The sequence below is a fragment of the Phaseolus vulgaris genome, chromosome 7, assembly GCF_051622355.1.
Source record: "Phaseolus vulgaris cultivar YP4 chromosome 7, ASM5162235v1, whole genome shotgun sequence".
In the NCBI taxonomy this organism is placed as follows: domain Eukaryota; kingdom Viridiplantae; phylum Streptophyta; class Magnoliopsida; order Fabales; family Fabaceae; genus Phaseolus; species Phaseolus vulgaris.
In genome coordinates, this window is record NC_143504.1 from 21,077,260 (window position 1) to 21,090,659 (window position 13,400).

Genomic DNA, 13,400 nt, shown 5'->3' on the forward strand with positions numbered 1-13,400 from the left:
TTTCACTTAGTTTGAAAAACACTTTTCCTTACAAAGATTGAGAATGCCTATGCTTTGGATTCAATCAAGAGTGGATTACAAAACAATCTACCCCAGATCCTATCTAAGACAGCTCAGCAACAGCAAGCACAGCCAAGCCTTCAACATCCTTCAAAGGGTTTGGATTCTTCAAAGCTTGAACACCACTTGGTTCAACGGATTCAACTTCTTAACCATTCTAGCACTACAACAGTTGCAGCAAGAGCCATTGTCCACAATGAGAGAACAAACATTTTCTAAAACTTTACATCTTGTATGGAAAATGTTCTCTCTTTGTGTCTCTTGGTTCACGCTAGATTGGTTGTTGAGGGTTCTTCGGATCATCATTAACTCCCCCTCACATGGATATGCTCCTTCACTATTTTCTTTTTCTTATACCCCACGAGGCTCATCTTCTTGGCTGCTATACTCATCCTTCCCTCTTAGGATCATAGTTATCCTATTTGGGCATTGGGCTTGTACATGGCCTCTACCATAACATTTAAAGCACTTGACATCTCTATTGTGGGTTTGAGGGGTTAGCACATCTTTTTCTATACTCTTGGGAGTTTCCTTTGGTTTTCCCTTTGATAGGCTTTCCTCCCTTTTATACTCCCCTTTGGAATAAGAGTTAGAGTATGAGCTTTCCCTATGACTTGATCCTTTTCTCAAATTTTGTTATTCAACTTCGATACAAAGTTGGATCAAATCATTCAAGTCTCTGTAGGATAAAAGTTCAACTCTATTTTTAATCTCAAGGTTAAGCCCACTTAAAAATCTTGCTATGGTGGTGGTCTCTGATTCCCTGATTGAGGCTCTCATCATATATAACTCCATTTTCTGCCTATATTCCTCTACACTCATACTCTTTTGTTGGAGTCTTTGGAGCTTGTCCATTAAATCCCTATTATAATAGGAGGGAATATGGCGGCGTCTTAAGTCTCCCCTAAGATCATTCCAATACTCTATGGGAGGATCCTTATGAAGATGCCTATCTCTCTCAAGGGCAGTCCACCAATACATAGCATTACTTTGAAAACATAGGGTGGCTAAGGGTACTTTTCTTTCTTCACTCACATGGTTGCAAGCAAACAATTGTTCTACCTTCATCTCCCAATCAAGATATGTTTCTACATTTTCTTTTCCATAGAAATGAGGTAGCTCTACCATAACCTCCTTTGGGCTTTCTCTTCTTTCCTTTCTAACTCTCCTAGGTTGAGGTTGATATTCTTTTATTTTAAGGCTTTCCTCTCCATACGATTCATTCAACCTAAAGCTAGAAGCATGTGAAGATCTTTTTTCTTTTTCTGGCGCATTCATCCTTTTCTTTAACAAGTCTTAACTCTTCTTCTATTTTAGCAAAATGATCATCCCTTTCTTTTAGTTGGGCCTCATGTTGCAATTGTCTATATGATAGTGCTTGAAAGTCTCTGGCTAATTGTTTTAAAAGAGATTTTGTAGACTTTCTATCACTTTCATTTATACTAGACGAATGAGAAGACATGTTTAAAGTTATGTGTTAAAAGTAAGTTACCACAAGAAAGATAGGTGGAGTAATGTAGGTAGATTCTCAGGAAAGGGAGGTGGATCACTTGGATTGCTTAAGTACCAAGCCTTTCCTAGCCAGATTCTATCCTCTAAGACTTTCACAAACCTTTCTCTAAGTAATTCACTTAGAGCACAATTAAGAATGAAAACACAAATTTTTATGCAAGAAAACAATGCAAAGCAAGAAAACACACAATTGAAAATTGCTAACTAGAAAGCTTTAAACTAGACGTATCCTAAGGTGAGGCTTCTAGGCACTTAGAACCATTGAAGACATGCTCACCGTCTAATGCGCAATTAATCCACTAATTGTTCAAGATTTAACACAATTACAACTCAAAGAAAATACAATGAAAATTTGGATCAACAAATTTTAGTAAATCCTATTTTATTCACTTCTTTCTTTTTGGTACTCTTTCTATTTGCACTCCCTCTTTGTGTAGACTTTGTACACAATTTTTGCTGTCCTCGTGCTATACCTCTTAAGGATATTCAACTTGGAGTATTCAAATTTGCACCTATTTAATTGATAAAGTTTTCACCAAAGATGTTAGTTCCAAACTAAACAAAGCACCTTTGAAATTCTTCACCAAGAAAGAGGTCAACAAAATTTAAAGCAACAAAAGATTCAATTTACAATTGGACTACAACAAAGAGTGTAGATATATGACACAACTTGAAAGAGTATTTGAATGAAGATGACAAGCAAACAAAATAAGACACTCAATAAAAGGTGGCAAACAAATTGAACCTAAAGAATGACACTAGATTTGGATTAATAAAACCAAAATAGTACTACTGAAAATTTGAGGTGTAAAATGTGTGACTTAAACAATTTATGCTGAGTTGGACAATTCAAATTTGAATTTGAAATTTAAAACATAGACAGTTCAAGATCTTAACTCAAATTTGGCGCTGGAATCACACTAAAACAATGTGCCAGTTAATTGTGATAAAATTTTTATAAGTGTCCAATTTCAGTAATATTTCATATTAAAATATAGGCACTTATGAGGATTTATTGCTAATTTATATATAAAATAATCCCTAATTTATGAATTTATACCTTTTTATTTATACGTAAGCTAGTTAGTTAGAATATTAGTTAGTTGTTTACCATTATAGTTTTCAGTTGTATTCTTTTTTAGCTTTATTTTATTTTTAGTATTTATTTTTTATTTTTAAGTACGTTATTTCTTGTTTTTAAGTGTTTTCTTTTATTCTGTTTTTATTTTATCTATATTTTTTTTTAATATTTTTGTTATTTTTATCTTAACGTCATTTTAGTGTTTTGTTTTTGTTTTTGTTTTATTTTTATTTTATTTTGCATATTTGTTTTTATTTTTATCTTCAAATTTATTTTGAATTTATTTTATTCTTTTTAAAGAAGAAAAATACTCTGTTTTTTTCCTCCACTAATATGTTTTAGGAAGGAAGCAACATGGCAGAAGAACAAGCACCACTGTCTAGGAGGACACTTGGAGATTATGTCATGTACCAAGGACCAAGGTATTATTCTAATATCGCAATACCTATTACTACTAAGGCCTTGAAAATAAATCCCAATTTTCTCACTCTCATTAGTACCCATCAATTCACAGCAATGGAACATGAGGATCCATATTCACATTTGGACACATTTTATGAATTGGTGGGAACAATGAGTTTTCAATCCGCTAATATTGAAATTGTTTATATGCGCTTGTTTCCTTTATCATTGACATGAAAGGCTAAAGATTGGCTCAGATCACTTCCAAATCAGAGTCTCACTAGCTAGAAGGATGTAGAGGAAAAATTTCTGCAAAGATTTTTTACAATCTTTCGCAAAGTCTGAAATTTTTGTGTTCAGACAAGGAGCAGATGAATCATTCTGTGAGACATGGGAAAGATTTAAAATGATGCTTAGAAAATGCCCAAATCATGGGTTTGAAGATATTTTTTAACTGAGCATATTTCTCACCGGTCTCAGATCTGACACAAAGATACAGTTGGCGGCACAATGATGGCTCTTGATGTAGAACAAGCGACAAGGATTATTCTTGCATTGGTGTTAACTGATTATCAAGTCCAACATGATAGACAAAATACTCAAAAGGAAGGGTCATTAGAAGATGCACTCTTGGCTCAAAATAAAATTCTGACACAGCAGATTGGGCAACTAACCGCACAAATGGCTAAATTGCCCCAATAGTTATATGTTGTGCATTCATCTCAAAGCCAGAGTCAATCAATCATGTGTGATTTTTGTGGAGGTGATCATCCTAATGGTCACTGTTCTTATCTGAACAATTCACCTAAAGTTGAGGATCCATTCATGCTTGAAAGAATGAGTAAAGTTGAAGAAACTCTAACAAAGCTTGTGATAATGGAAGAAAATAGCATGGCAACAATCAGGAATATAGAGATCCAAACCAACCCAAAAGAGCATTGCAATAAGGTAATAACTGAAAAAGAAGAAGAGACTGAGAACTTAGAGAGAGAAATGAAAAGAAGTGAGGAAGAAAAATTAAAAATAAGGAGAGAAGTGTTCTTGAAAAAGATTTATCATATCCTCATCCTCCTTCAAAAACAGAGAATGACAAAAAATTCTTTGACAAATTGCTCCCTAGGAATTATTTTGCTGGAAATCTGAAGCAAGATTCAACATTTGAGAGATTTCTAAAGAATAGGAGTTATATTGAAGAGAGAAATAGAGAGTTGGAGGCTAGATGCAATGTCATGACTCAAAGGGACTTGCTTCAAAATTCCAAGAACTTAGGAGGTTTTAATCTTCCCGTGTCTATAGGTGCTTTATCTGTGGACAAGGTTGCATTGTATTTAGGCAATTTGGAGGTTCAATCCACCAAGATGCAGTTGGCAGACAGATCCATCAAAGATCCTTATGGTGTGGTTGAAGATGTTCTTGTAAAAAGGAAGAATGCATACAACATGATGCAACAAAGAAAGTTGTCCATCTTGAAATAAACCGGCGTCAAGCTAGATGACGTTAAACGAGCGCTTATTGGGAGGCAACCCAGTCCACATTTTAGTTTTATGTTGTTTTATTACCTTTGCTGATTTTATTTAAAAAAAATAAATAAATAATAATAATAATAATAAATCCTATATGCCTCCTAATCATTTTGCAGGTTATGTATTTTTGACCTGGGGACAGGTTCTATTATTCAGGGGGGTAGATCTAGCAAATGAAGCAAGACTGTAGATAAAGATTTTAACAAAATGCTGGATGACTTCTTAAGAAGAGAGGATTGAGCAAAAATATGGTTTTATCTTTCTAATTCTCTTTTCTTTTCAATTATTTGAATTTTGTCTTATTTTATTTATTTTATTTTCCGGTTATTTTGTTTTCTGTTTATTTGCTTATTTGTTTAGTTCGTTTTTATTGCTTATTTTGAATAAATTTCCTGTTTTGTTAGTTTTAAATCTTGAATTATCTTTCTTGAATAAATTTCAGTTTTAATTTATTTGTTTTCTAGTTTATTTTATTTTTTTTTCAAATACAAAAGAACTAGAATATTAATTTTGAATTGTGGAAAAAAGAATTTGTGTTTAAATATTAAATAGTGAGATGAATTAGACACATGTTAGAAAAGAAAATATGATTGAATCCCTATTCAAATGTAGTTAAAATTATGATACATGAAAATTTAACAAGATGATTGATTAGGACAGATAATGACAAGACAAAAAGGAATGAGACCATTTAAACCAAGTGAGTGTGTAAACCTTAAATAGTTTTGAGAGTTTTACTGATGAATTGACAATTGTGGTTGCTTAATTTTTATTTTTGTTGCATCATAAAAGAGCATGAAGATGATTGAGCCAACCTTTATATTACAATTCCATTTTTTTTATATCCCCTTTGGGTCAAGAAATTTTTGTTAATATTGCACCTTAACCTTTAATGATATATTTTCCTACCATTTAGCATGTTTAAGGAAGGAGAACATAGATGCAATACATATAGAAAAGAGAATGGTTGGTTATGATTGTGAAAGCTCAAAAAGTTGAAAATAGGAATAATCTTTTCCTATTATTGAAAAAAACAAAAAGAGAAATAGAAGAAGAAAAAGAAATAGAAAAGAAAAAAAAAATCATCATGAAAATCATGAAAAGTTAGAAAGAAAATGAGGAAAAAGGACATCGAAAGAAAGTGGTGATTAGATAACATATAAGTTCTCTATAACTGAATTGTAGGTATGTTCTTATTCTTTAAGATGTGCATTTTGTTATCTAAGAAAAACCAATATTTTTTTTGGAAGCCCAACCTCATTACAACCCTGGAAAAGACCTCAAGATTCATGTTTCTAATATGTTTGTGATTTGAAGATGAAATGAAAAGCAACCGTGATTTGTTATGATTCAGTGAAAATAGAGAGAAACACTTACCTGTGAGCAAATCAGAAGATATTCTTGGATGAATTGTCATTTGTTTGTTTTGATTTGATCTTGGAAGTTGATTGTGTCTATACTTTTCTATATTTGAATTTGGAAGCATCATAAGTTTCTAATTTGATCTGTTGTTTAGTGAATTAAGTTGTTTGATATTTAAATTCAAATATATTCATTTACTTTGCTTGAGGACAAGCAAGATTCTAAGTTGGGGAGAGTGATAAGTGTCTAATTTCAGTAATATTTCATATTAAAATATAGGCACTTATGAGGATTTATTGCTAATTTACATATAAAATAATCCCTAATTTATGAATTTATACCTTTTTATATTTTTTATGATCTTTATTTGAATAAGAGTATTTTATTCCCAAATTTGGTGTTAATTGCAAATTTCCAAGGAAGATTGGAGATTTGGATTAAAGATGAATGATTTGAACTAAAAAGATAAAGATGGAAGGTCCCAAACTGGAAAAAGATGCAAAGAAAGATTGGACCTTTTTTATGTTTTATCATTTAGCCCATTAGCGCGACACAGGAAGCTACCTAACTCTAGAAAACTAGGATAAATAGAGGGCTAGAGGCTTAACCCTAGTGTGGTAGATTGAGAGGAAAACACCATAGAGTGAATTGTAATCCAATTTGGAGAATGGAAGGTGCTAGAAGTATGCGTGACTAATTCTACCCTTTGGGATTGGGAGTAATCTGGTCAAACTCTTATGTATTGAGGTGATATTTTATATATTAATATTCAGTTCTTGATTGATTATTGGTATTGTTGTTTTACTTTGAATTTTTCGTGACAAATTGAGAATCTTAAATATGACCGGGAGGTATTTTTAGGGTTTGGACCTAAATAACAATACTTAACATATTTGAGTGCTAGGAATAGACTTGAAATGTTAATTGTTATTAAACGTCTGAGCTTCATTCTAAGTTGTTCTTATAATTATGCGAGGGATTGATAGTTAGGGGACATTCTTAAGGATTTTATATGCGAGGAATCGATATAGATGATTTTTATACGGGCATCAATTTCAATCAAAGAACTTAATATTGACATACTAATCAAAATACATGAGTTAGAGAGATGAAACCTAATCCCTATTTTTCCAACTTGAAGCAACCAACTCTTTGTCTATTTTCTTATTGATCATCGCCAACACAACCACTTTCAATACACTTTTAATTGTTTTGTTTTATATTTAGCGATTATTGTACTTGATAATTCACGGTTCCTTGTGGGATCGATATCCGTCCTTAGGGACAATTATTACTTCTAACAAAGCGGTGCACTTGCCGTAAAAAGTCATCAATTTTTCAAATCTATTGCCACTTCACCGTTTTTGTTCGTGCCAGATTGCACACTGTTTGTATTTGATTTATCATTTTTTTTGTATTTTGAATTTTGTTTCACTTTTCTTCTAACACTTCAATCTATTAAGATCCAGAGTTTAACATTTTTTTCTCCAACAAAATTAATTTTTATAAACAAACTCAACCAACACAATTTCAGGAAACCTAATTTGGAATTAAAAACAGTACTAATGAACTTCAAAGACACAATAGAATGGATGTATAAGAACTTGTATAGATCTAGCACAGAAGCATGAACTCAAATCTAAAAATTAAAATGCACCAAAGGCTCAAAAACATAATTATAAAACTGTACTCAATTTTAAAATCAAACAACCAAAATTATCAATAAAAGGACTACATAGAATTGATGACATTTGAGGAGAAACATGACTTGACAAAACTTATATGGATTCAAAAATCAAAATGACTCAAAAACAAAAAATATGAACCGATTAAAACATCAAGAAAGACTCAAATAAAGCAAAATTAAAACAACACAAAACTACATGGAATCCTACACAAAATTGCACACGGATTGCTCAAGAACAATTGAACAAGATGCACCGATTGGAATTTCCAAACAGCACACCAAATCAATTTAAAAATTAAAAAACAACAAGACAATATTGAAGTGATAAACAACACGAAGTCTAGAATCAACACAAAATTTTAATATGAAAAAAAGAAGGCACACTTAGCTCTTGAAGAACCTTGGCTCTAGTACCACTTGATGGAGTTGTGCCTTCATTCCGATTGGATTTTCTTGGTGGAGAGATGCGGAAGCTTCATGGATTGAAATGGACAAGGAGCTCACGTAGAGCTTGTGGATTCCTTGAAGGTGAAGGCTAAGTATGGAGAGTGATAGGTGAGGCCTAATCACTTGATCTAGTGGAAATTTGAAGACTAAGTGTCTATCATAAAGAGGTAGAGACAAGAGTGAAATTGCCTAGCAATTTGGACAGCAATTCACTCATTCATTAATCTTGCCTTTACATGAACCAAACACCTTTATATATAGAAAGTGAGGGCCAGATTTGAAGAAGAGGATTTGGAGGGAAATTCAAACTAAACTAGCTTTGAATTTGGTGCCTAAAGAAAAGAACATGGAAGGTGTGATTAGGGTTGCACGTTCACTTCCTTCATGGACTTTCTCATGACCGGCCTAAAATTAGGTGGTTTAGAAACCCTAATTTAACCTAGGTTGGTCTTTAGATGTCTAATTCAACCCTAATTACAATTAAAGAAAATTACAAATAAAAATCCTATTCTATTTTCACAAGAAAAATAACTTCTTCTCTACACTAGATTTATGGCATCTTTGAACATATATTGGGAGGTTTCTCTACCATCAGTAGATGTATCCCAGTCCTCTTGAATCTTCTTTGCCATAGCTCTAGTAGTTGGCCCTGATCTTCTATTTGTTGGGCTTGTACTTGGGCTTGGGCCTCTTCCATCAAGTTTTTATCACCTTGAGCAACTTGACGTGGACAACATATTCTTGCATGGAGATTTATGAAAAAAAAAGTGTACATGACTTTGCTCCCAGATATCACTACGACAAAGAGCAACCAAGTTTTTCAAATAACTAAATCGTTATACGATTTAAAAACAAACAAGCAAACAATGGTACAAGAAGTTTACCTCTTGTCTTCATACCATTAATTTTACTTAATCAAAGACGAAAAATTTTCTCTTTATTAAAATAACTGAAACATCTTTTATCTCCCTCTATATAATATGTAGACGATATATTAATTGTTGGAGACAACATAAAAGATATTTGAGAAAGATAAAAAAAGGAGATGTGAGATTAAATTTTTAGAAATCATTCACTACATATATTTTACCTAAGAATATGTTAGTTAACTATTTTCATTCACGAATTTGTTCTTGATAGTTTAATTTTGTTGGATGTGATTTAGCTATGTTAAGAAGTGGACTTTAAGCCTAACACAACCTCATAAAATCGGCTCATAGGATGAGGATTGCACTCACTTATATACGATGAAATGTCCTAATCTCTAGTCGTTGGATTTTCAAATTTGTGATTCATAAGAAATAAGGATGTCCGAGGCTACCAACTCGTGCGTGAAGATATATGTTATGGGTGGTCCAATAATGGCCCGATAGCGAGTGGCCTGATAAACCCAACAAATACTCGCTAAGATAGGCTCGAAATGACTATGATACAATGTTAAGAAGTGGGCTTTAAGCCTAACTCAACCTCATAAAATCGGCTCAATGAGGTGAGGTTTGCACCCACTTATATATTATGAAAGACTCTCATCTCTAGTCGATGTGGGATCTCCAACAAACTAACACCATTATATAGTTAGTTAACTTGTGAATTTGGAGTATAAACTTTAGATGTAATTGTATAATCCTTAAATTATTAAAAAGAATGATAGTTTTAGTTAGTGATATTTGGATACATGTTTGCTTAACAAAAGTTTGAGTTAAGTACTAATGATATGATGAAGATTTGAAACGACTATGTTGAGAAATTGAAAATTTAATTTGAAGGTTTTAAACTATTTGATATCTTAATATAATGAATTTTTTGTTCGGACAGAGACAATGAGTGTAATGTTTTAGTTCCTCACTTTATTGAACAAGTTGTGTTCAAATGGAGAGTATCATGTGATAATCTTAATTTATATAAATAATTATTCAAATAAAAAATGGAGAATAGAGAATAATTTATTTATTTATTTGTATATATAAACAATCATAATTGAAATTAAATAAAACAAATAGAAAAAAAAAATTAATTCAGATATTTATTGTCTTGAAAAAAAACAAATAATATTATTGAAAACTTAAAAACTCTTCCATATAGAGTTTCAATAATTTTTTTATAAAAAGTCATTCACTGTAAGTTGTAATTTTAGAGAAATAAATTTGTAAATCAAGACTGAATAGTGTATTAGAGGTATAAGTTATTCAATATTTACATATTTTTTTTGTCAAAAAAGTTTAATCTGGAACCTTGTAAATATTGTTTTATAAAAAAAATGAGTGAATTTGAGGATGAGCGAGAAAAAGACGAAGTTTTTGTCTTTTGTTTCTAGAAAATTCTAAAGGTAATTAAGCCCAATCAGAATAGCAATGGGATTTATTTCTCATAGTAAATGGGATTTTATTTAACTTTTAAATAATTAGACAATGGGCTTGCATCATGGGTGTAATTACGGGATCAATTGCACTTTATTTTACTAATTGCACTCATAATAATTCTTAAAATAATTAATTTACAGACATATAAATAATATATTTTATATGAGTGGTTACTAGGAGAGTAATATAGTCTTATTGGTGGTATAATATAAATATTGGATTATTATTTAGGTTTCACTAGTAACATAATACATACAAAATGTATCAAGTACTAAAATTGACTGAACTTTTTTGCCTTCTATTTAAAATAAAGAATAATCAGAATTCAATAGATGTATACTCTTATATAAGTATACCACAATAGATATAATTGATATTTGTTTTAAATATTCAAATTTAGTATAATTCACCACCAGAATCATAAAATATTATAAGTGTTCGTGTAATTCTTTGACTTTTTTTATAGAGAAATAAATCTATTAAATAATGATTTTGTATAGTATTCCATCGGTTTTTCTTACATAATATAATTTGTTTATTTTAAAATAAAATTGACAGCTGTATAGTCAAATAGATTAATTTATAATATTTTAAAAGAAAAATATTTTTGTATAAGTTTACCTTTTAGTACTATATTGTTTTTGCTTTTACTTTTAACAATAAATAATATAAAACAATTTACTAACGTAGTTTTATTTTTTAATATAAGTAATTCAATTAAGATTCTTATTTTTTACATCTCATGTGTTATTAATTTATATTGTGATGATGGAGAAAATAAGGATACAAATAATATCGTTCACTGCATTATAATTATACAATAAAAATTGTTTATTTGGTTATTTGAAAGCTCTGGAAGCGTCTGCGTTAGGCCAAAATGCTAATATTACAAATGCATATGCATCCAAAAAGGCCACGTATATACAGAGGACATAGACATATATTGAGAGCAACTCACTTTTCTGTGTTGAATTTTTTTTTTTCATTCTTTTTGGCTCATATATATTTTTCTTTTTTCACCATTTTTTTATTTTTCTTCTTTTCGTTCAGCACTATTTGTCATGTTTATCAGTTTGGATGAACTTAATATATTCCCTTTTTAGATATCGTGTAACTCTTCAAAAACAAACATAGTTATGCAAAAGAGTTCTACAAAACAAAGCTCATACTATACTTTGGTTTTTTGGTAAATCTTTAATAACAACTTTTGGTACATTTTATTCATAGATTGGGATTACGGAACTCAATGCTGAAAATTAGACATACCATTGGTTATGGAAAAACCGATCGAATCTAATACGAGGAACTGAATTTGAGAAGAAAGTATGTGAAAAAGAGGATTGTTTAGAGTAAGAAAGATATGATGAGAAATGAAGAAATTTTTTATGAAAGTATTGAGTGATGTGATAGGTGAAATTGATAAAATAATTAAATAGATAAAAGTGTAAGATTATAAATTTATCTTTATATTTAAAATTAAATTAAAATAAAATATGATTAAATTATTTTATGTATAAACAAATTAAAAATTATGTGAAATATTTTACAAATTTGGACACATATATATTTTACATAAATAAAATTTCTAAAATATCAATCTTAAAATATTTAATGTTTTAGTTAAATAAAATATTAAATAAATAAATTTTCAAAATCTTAAATAAATACAAATCTAAATTATTTAATATCGTATTTTAAAAAAAAATCTTAAATTATTTAAAATCGTAAATAAATACAAATTATAAATTATTTAATTTATATTTTGTGCTGGACGGACGAGTTCGGGTCTTTGACCTAAGCACTTGAGTTTAATAGATCGGTTAGGCAGACCCCTTTGGAGGATACCTACCTCGGCCTAAGGTGAATAATGGGTCCAATGATGTATCATGAGGTCGACCTAGATACTTGACAGTCCATATTAAAAGGGTAATTAAAAGCGAAACAACATGGTGAGTAACTGAAGTAGTTAAGCGTATATATATTTTCAATATAAATAAAAGTTGTTATGAATAATGTTGCATTGTACCCGAAAAATAAAGGTATACATTAACAGAATATTCTTGTTGGTGAAATTAAATTCTTGTTGATGAAATTATATTCTTGTTGATGAAATTGTTGAAGGAATGTCCATAAAAGGGTTTAGGACCATGATAAAGGTAAGTTTTAGGAGAACTCTACAGTGATACAGATTTTCTAGTTTGAATGCTCTTATTGACTTGATCGTCGGAGTGTGATCAATAAGTGGAGCCTCCTTCGTCACAAATAGCAAACATATCGGTTCAACAGTACCAAGCAAAGTCGCTTCAAATCGGAGCCCACTTTCAAGTCCGACCAAGGTCAGCAGGTGAGAACACCGTGGGGCCCGATAAAATTTGACCTCACCTGCGTTTATAGCTAAGTAATGTGACGTGATGAGAAGTACTAGACAAGGAACACAAGGATCCGAAGGAGGCGAGGCTCCAGCCTTGCAACAAACTATGGAGAGCATGAGAGCTCTTCAAGAGGCAAATGACGAATACCGACGTGAACAAGTGTGAATTCAGAAAGAGGCTATGGCCGAACAGGAGCGGCTACGAGCCGAAGTTCGGGCTGACCAAGAACGGCTTCATGAGGAAATGCAGCTAAACCAGGCACGCCTTATGGCAGAGATTGAATCCTCCCGAAGTACTATGGAAGAACATGCGCATGCCAACGAGGAGCTACGTAGGTCAACGAGGAACTACGGAGGAGCATGCACCGTCATGGCCAACGTCCTACCTGAGAGCGTTCCCCAGCTTTGTCATCAAGAGATGACCCCAAGCCGTTCTCTCAGCAAATCATGGAAGAGCATGTGCCGCCCCATTATATCACACCTAAGATCGCTTTCTTCTATAGTGTAGAGGACCATGAGAGTCATTTAAAGGCATTCATGGCTCAAATAATCATCTCTTCAGGGTCATATGTAGTCCGATGTAAGATGTTCTTGG